The sequence below is a fragment of the Palaemon carinicauda genome, chromosome 20 (genome assembly GCF_036898095.1).
Source record: "Palaemon carinicauda isolate YSFRI2023 chromosome 20, ASM3689809v2, whole genome shotgun sequence".
In the NCBI taxonomy this organism is placed as follows: Eukaryota; Metazoa; Arthropoda; class Malacostraca; order Decapoda; family Palaemonidae; genus Palaemon; species Palaemon carinicauda.
The window spans coordinates 116,535,318-116,542,817 of record NC_090744.1 but is presented as its reverse complement, the minus strand read 5'-3'; the positions used below and the strand labels follow the sequence as shown (position 1 = coordinate 116,542,817).

At 32.1% G+C, this 7,500-nt stretch overlaps 1 protein-coding gene across 1 annotated transcript in view; it reads right to left on the bottom strand.

Moving 5' to 3' along the window:
* Nucleotides 1-7,453, bottom strand: part of stai (stathmin) — a 296,404-nt gene extending 288,951 nt beyond the window's left edge. Inside the window, exon 1 of the mRNA XM_068344241.1 lies at nucleotides 7,359-7,453. The gene's annotated coding sequence lies outside the window, so the exon portion shown is untranslated. The remainder of the gene's footprint in view (nucleotides 1-7,358) is intronic.
* Between the last annotated feature and the right edge of the window lie 47 nt (nucleotides 7,454-7,500).

Sequence of the window (7,500 nt, the reverse complement as noted above, 5' to 3'; positions counted from 1 at the left end):
TAGTTTCTTTCTATATTTGTCAAAGTAATCAAGGCTAGATAAGATCTCATTAAACTAAATATTATTAATGTTCGCCCCTAAGGTTATTTGTAGTGCTAAATATTAACGAACAGACTGAAGAAATTAATTTCAGAAATTATGATTATAACTATTACTAGCCAAGCTACAACCCTAGTTTACATTGTTTGTCAAAACCAATCAAGCTAGATCAGATCTCATTAAATTTATTATTATTACGACTTTCTAAGCTAAATCCCTATAGTTTCATAACTAGATTATGATTATAACTATTACTAGCCAAGCTACAACCCTAACTTTTTTATATTTGTCGAACTAATCAAGGCTAGACCAGATCTCATTATACTAAACATTATTAATATGAATTGCTAAGCTAAAACCCTAGTTGGAAAAGCAGGATGCTATAAGTCCAGGGCCCCCAACAGGGAAAATAGCCCAGTGAGGAAATGAAACAAGGAAAATAACATTAACACTTAAAATATTTCCTATATGTTTGTTAAAATATTTTTTAACTACCGAATAAGTTAACTAAACTTTTTGTAATAAAATAATTACGAAAATATAAATCAATAAAATTTAATTGTATTTGTATAATAAAAGTTAACCATCTTTATGTATATATTTCTAAATACTGCACAGGTTAACATCTATACTTTCGTACTAGAATAATTATGAAAAAGTAAATTAATAAAAAGTAATTGTATTTGTATACTGTTATTATTATTACTATCCAAGCTACAACCCTAGTTGGAAAAGCAAGATGCTATAAGCCCAGGGGCTCCAACAGGGAAAAATAGCCCAGTGAGGAAAGGAAACAAGGAAAATAACATTAACACTTAAAATATTTCCTATATGTTTGTTAAAATATTTTTTAACTACCGAATAAGTTAACTATACTTTTTGTAATAAAATAATTACAAAAATATAAATCAATAAAATTTAATTGTATTTGTATAATAAAAGTTAACCATCTTTATATATTTATAAATACTGCACAGGTTAACATCTATACTTTCGTACTAGAATAATTAATAAAAAGTAATAACACTTCTGTAATAGCATAATTACGAAAATATAAATAAAATGTAATTGTATTTGTATACTAACTCTTATTATTATTACTATCCAAGCTACAACCCTAGTGGGAAAAGCAAGATGCTATAAGCCCAGGGGCTCCAACAGAGAAAAATAGCTCAGTGAGGAAAGGAAATAGGCAAATAAATCAATGAATAAAACATTTCATAAGACGAAAGCCTCCCTGACAGCATAAAATGCCTGTGGCCACAAGCTGGTAGTTCGGTAACCACCTCAAGGCAATGGTGGAGAGCGGAGACCCTCACTCTAACTTTCACTCCTGGGGGCAACCTACGCACAAACATGTACTCTCTCACCCTATGGTTATATCTAAGTAAAGACTGAACTTGCCAAAAAAGAAATTCAGACTTCTAGTCCTAAAAGCTGCATTATTATTAATTATTATCATCATTTTTCCCTATTGGAGCCCTTGGGCTTATAGCATCTTGCTTTCCCACTAGAGTTCTAGCTTGGATACTGAACCAAAATATCTAAAAGAATGCCTGAACAAACTAGAACTAGAAACAAATGTTAACATAAAACACATGAGTGACAAACACAGGCTATCTGAACCAAGAACAAATAGTAAATTTGGGGAAAGGGCTTTTAGCTACTGTGCGCCTAGACATTATAATAAACTGCCAACTGAAATGAAGGACCTAAAGGGAGCAATTGAATTTAAGAAGAAACTAAAGACATTACTTTTCACAAGATCATATGATTTGGAAGATGCTACAATCAAAGAATTTTATAAGTTATAATGAAAATGTTTCGTTAGATGATTAATATGGACCCGACCGAGAAGTAGTTCACTCTACTTCAGTGGAGGGTTGGATTTAAACCCAATACAAGTAACAAGGATAGTGATAGTAATAGTAATAATAATAATAAAAATCATAATATTAATACTAGTCAAGCTACAACCCTAGCTGGAAAAGCAAGATGCTATAAGCCCAAGGGCTCCAACAGGGAAAAATAGCCCAATGAGGAGAGGAAATAAGGAAATAAATGAGAAATTAACGATAATTCTAAAAACCAGTAACGTCAATACATATGCCATATATAAACTAAAAAAAGACTTTCCAGCCTGTTCAACAAAAACATTTGCTTCAACTGAACTTTTGAAGTTCTCCTGATACACAAAATTAGTGTAAAGTAAAAGAAAATTACGCAATTTCATAAGATTATTGTAATTCAAATCAATTACTTTAAGGGCTGCTTATCTCATCCTGTACAGCTGTGGAGCCCTACTCTCTCTACAGGACCTTTACAGTCGTTTTATGCTTTTGGAGAGCATTTAACATTTCACAATGTGTATTTCTCGCTTACTGTTAGATAGTCACTAAGCACTTGTTGAATAAAAGTCCTTTATATCCTCAATTATTCCTATGTCTCGTTGGAGCTTATTGTATAGTCTAGGGGCCGCATATTTAAAAGCCTCTAAACCAGGCGGACATGAGTTATTATAGTTTATATATGACATATTTGTTTTTGACGTTAATAGTTTATATATGACATATGTTTTGACGTTGTTGCCTTTTTTAGAATGATTTATTGTTAATTTGTTCTCTTCATTTATTCATTTCCTTATTTCCTTTCCTCAATGGGCTATTTTTCCCTATTGGGGCCCCTGGGCTTATAGCATCTTGCTTTTCCAACTAGGGTTGTAGCTTGGATAATAATAATAAGACATTTATCAAGGTTATAATAGTATAAAACTATCTAACTATTCTCGTGTCAACACTATTTGTTTACTGCTTAATATGTAGCAATTCTAAGATTTTGAACGACCGATTCTGATAACCTGGTGGCTTATTGAACATTTTAAACTATTACATCGGTCTTATATAATTAATATTCAAATAGAAATCGATTCTATATTCTTAAAGGGTACATTAAACAAAAACTAATAGAAAGAAACAAACTAAACAAAGAAACAAACAAGGCAAATACATCAGTCTTTATAATTAATATTCAAATAGAAACTGGTTCTATATTTTTAGAGAGTACATTAAACAAAACTAATAGAAAGACACAAACTAAACAAAAACAAAAACTAATAGAAAGACACAAACTAGACAAAAACAAAAACTAATAGAAAGACACAAACTAAACAAAAACAAAAACTAATAGAAAGACAAACTAAACAAAAACAAAAACTAATAGAAAGACACAAACTAAACAAAAACAAAAACTAATAGAAAGACACAAACTAAACAAAAACAAAAACTAATAGAAAGACACAAACTAGACAAAAACAAAAACTAATAGAAAGAAACAAACGCGTAAACAAAGACAAACTAAGCAAATCTGGCCAAGTACAGAGAGAAGACAACATACCCTCACCAACCGACACCCTACCCAAACAGGAAACACGTGGGGAGGTGAGGGACCTAGGAGGATTTTTCCTCCAAGTGAGGGACCCAAGTGAGAGACAGGGATATGTTAACGCTAGAGGAAAAATACTGTTGCTTCAAAACAAAGACAAAGAACACAAGTGTTTATTGTCTTTAAATCTATAAATAGTTATTCTAGAACGCTAAAGTTAAAGCTTGCTTATGTATGCAGGTTTTAGCAAGACTAAAACACCGTATATTCATTAGTTTGGATATATTAAACCTAAGAAAAAGATTGAAGAACCAAACATCAGCCCGAACAGAGAACAAAGATGAGCCCTACATGGAGGCACCTGGATTAAGAGTTGCCAACTTCTGATTTATCCTCCTATTTGCATATCGGAATCTCACAGCCTAACATTGTAACATTAGACCTTAAAGATCTTAGAAGTCTTTTACAGAATCCTAGCATGATATAAGTTTGTAATTCGGATTAATAACTAGATGCCCGTGTATTGCTGTTATGATATAAACAGCTGTAAACCGTATTATATAAACAGCTGTAAACCGAAAGATAGGCTGGTTTACCACATTTCCGTGTTTACACCAAGAGCCTTGCCTTGTGGAACCCCTCCGTTTTCACTTTGTAAACTACGTTAGCAATATCAGTGTATGGGATATCCTGAATAAATGCCTTTATATTGAGGTGCATATGGTATATGGCAAAGTTAAACTAGTACAAGGAACTGATAAATTATATACTTTAAATACTCGACCAAAATTGTATCTTAACAAATATAATTCAATATTTCCCCAAAGAACTGAGCACCAAGAATAATGTAGACACTAAATAACCGTATAACAATTTAATTATTTCCCCACATATAACTTGTGTCTAACGGGAAAAAATATATCCTTAAAAACCAAAAACGTTACTTCCAAACAAAGCTTTTCAAATTGGTTTAAAATCACTTCCATATGCAATTAATACGAGACAAAGATGAAAATAGCACCCAGGAGTTATTCGTCTATCATTATATCATTAAATCACATCTTAATATGAAATATACAGTAAGAACAGTCAAATATACACCAAACAAACTTTGGATCTAAGCCTACACGTAAAACCATCAATATAATTCCTCGACAACACTTTCAACACCTTACACAATCAAAACAAGAACATGAACTTGTGTCCTGTATAATTTACAGTAATACAGTTGTAGATAAAGACTGGAATCACATCTTAATATGAAATATACAGTAAGAACAGTCTCCTACACACTCAACACAAACTTTGGATCTAAGCCTACACGTAAAATCATCAATATAATTCCTCGACAACACTTTCAACACCTTACACAATCAAAACATGAACATGAACTCATATTCTGTAGATTTTACAGTAATACAGTTGTATTTAAAGACGAAAAGGTTATTTGAAGATCAAATAAGCAACGGCTTGCACACACAGGACAGCATAGCAACTAGCCAACTACCAGACTGGCTGACTCGGTCACTTAAGTTCACGAGATCAGGAAACACGTTTTTACATCTGTCAGCTTTTCTCTTAATATAACGGCTATAAACTTACTATCGAACATGAAAACTTGTTATTTAAAGTGGAATATTAAATAATTAAATGGTTTTGTAACAAAATAACCAGGTGTTAAACAAAAACTAGCTTTTTTTACATCTGTCAGCTTTTCTCTTAATATAACGGCTATAAACTTACTATCGAACATGAAAACTTGTTAATTAAAATAAAATATTAAATAAATAAATGATTTTGTAACAAAATAACCGGGTGTTCACCAAAAACTAGATATGTTAAGATTTGACAATAACGGACACCCAGCTGTGATAATCTCGCCTTTCTATACATATATTTATTGTAATTTTCAACATTATGGATTATACAATACACAAAGAACAGATTATCCATTGATTAACTATATATATTTTCCCTCAAGCCTCTAACTATAAAAAAAAACAGACCATAAGACTATTTCGTAGGCCTATGCTACTCTCACAGTTTCAAGGACAACACCTGCTTCTCATTTATCTATTTATTTATTGTAGTTTTCAAGATTATGGATTATACAATGCAAACAGAACAGATCACCCATTGATAAACTATGTATATTTTCCCCCAAGCCTCTAACTATAAAAAAACAGACACCATAAGACTATTTCGTAGGCCTACGCTACTCTCACACTTTCAAGGACAACACCTGCTTCTCATTAAGTAGGATCACGTCCTACACATGAACAACCCCGATACACAAAGCCACAAAGCAAAAGACAGATATAGGCCTATTTACTAGACTTTAAAATACATCCTTATATACCACGTTAAAATCTAAAATTGGGCCTAAGACTGCCTACGACATAACATTTTCTAACGGTTTCAGATATAAAATTGGTCTTATTTTAGATAGTGAAGTAATATAGCAACCAATAAATATTAAACATACGCAATTACACGTTGAATAAGAACATGTTAAAAGTACAGTTGCTATATACGCATAGGCCCATACAGTGGGGCAATAGGTCTTAGACAATATATAATCTACGCCAATAGATTAATACACGAAATTGTTTTAAGATTTTATAAAAGCTTAATTGATTTAAAACTAAATCGATCATTAATTCCTTTTTTATACAATTAGCAGATCTGTACCGTATAGGCCGAAGTTACATGATAGATTGGAAACCGAAACGCCACGTGTAGTTAGGCCTAATAAGCCTAAAACTACCAGCAAAAACATTTACTTTAATATTTACCCTACAGAGAAATAAAACTAATTTATGCCTTTCTATACAAATAGCAGATTTGTACCGTATAGACCTAAGTTACAAGATAGATTGAAAACCGAAACGCCACGTTTAGTTAGGCCTAAAACTACCAGCAGGGCATTTGGTATTTTTGTAGTTTATATTTCTTCGAAATAAAAAGCTGTTAAGTTACGGTACACCTAAAATACACAGAATTGTACCATATAGACCTAAGTTACACGATACACGATAGATTGGAAACGGAAAACACCACGTGTCGTTAGGCCTAATAAGCCTAAAACTACCAGCAGGGCATTTACTTATTTATTTTCTCGAAATGAAAAGCTTGTAAGTTACGGTACACCTAAAATACACATTAAATACACCGTACATTACACGAAACCTTAAAATTAAAACGCTTTAGCAAAATGCCAAGAGGATTGTGAACTACACTAAGGTTGGAGAACGTTGAATACACAATTTTGTCTACCAAACAATCTCCATATATACTATTCTAAATCGCTATTCTATTAATTAACCGTCTAAGAACGCAAATTCAGCATTAACGGTTAGAATAGTTTGAAAATAGGGCTAAGAAACGATATCTACACTACGGTTGAAGGTAGAATACACAATTTTGAATACCACACAATCTCCATATATACTATTCTACATCCCTATTCTATTAATTAACCGTCTAAGAACGCAAATTCAACATTAACGGTTAGAATAGTTTGAAAATGTGGCCAAGCAACAATAGATACACTAAAATGCAACGTTATTCGAAGTCTGAAAGTGAATCTGTCCGTCATGTTATTCAAATTGACTGATATTTTCTAAAATCCTTGAATAAATTGAATAAAATATACATCTACACGATATCTCCTTTAGCAAAGCAATCTTCATTTTATCTTTGTCAAAGTAAATGAGAATAAATAGTAGAGAAAATCAAGAAATGGCTAGTCAAAGTCAGAACTATTTCAAAGCAGTTAAAAACCTAACAGGTACGTTAACCGTAAGAATTTTAAGAAATGAAAACTTAATAAAAGATCTATCACCACAAATAGAGTATTCACTAAATGCCGTAGCATAGAATAAGCGTTTCTGGCTGATAAAAACACTAAAATACACTTAAAATACACTAATACTCACAAAGCACAAGAGTTACAGACACAAGCAACAAGTGAACTAGTGTGTTGTCTATACACTTATGAAAGCGAATGGTGACTGATGGTCCATATATGCCGCCAAAATAATGTAAACAAAGCGGGGTCAATTTGATACGAGCTTTCCT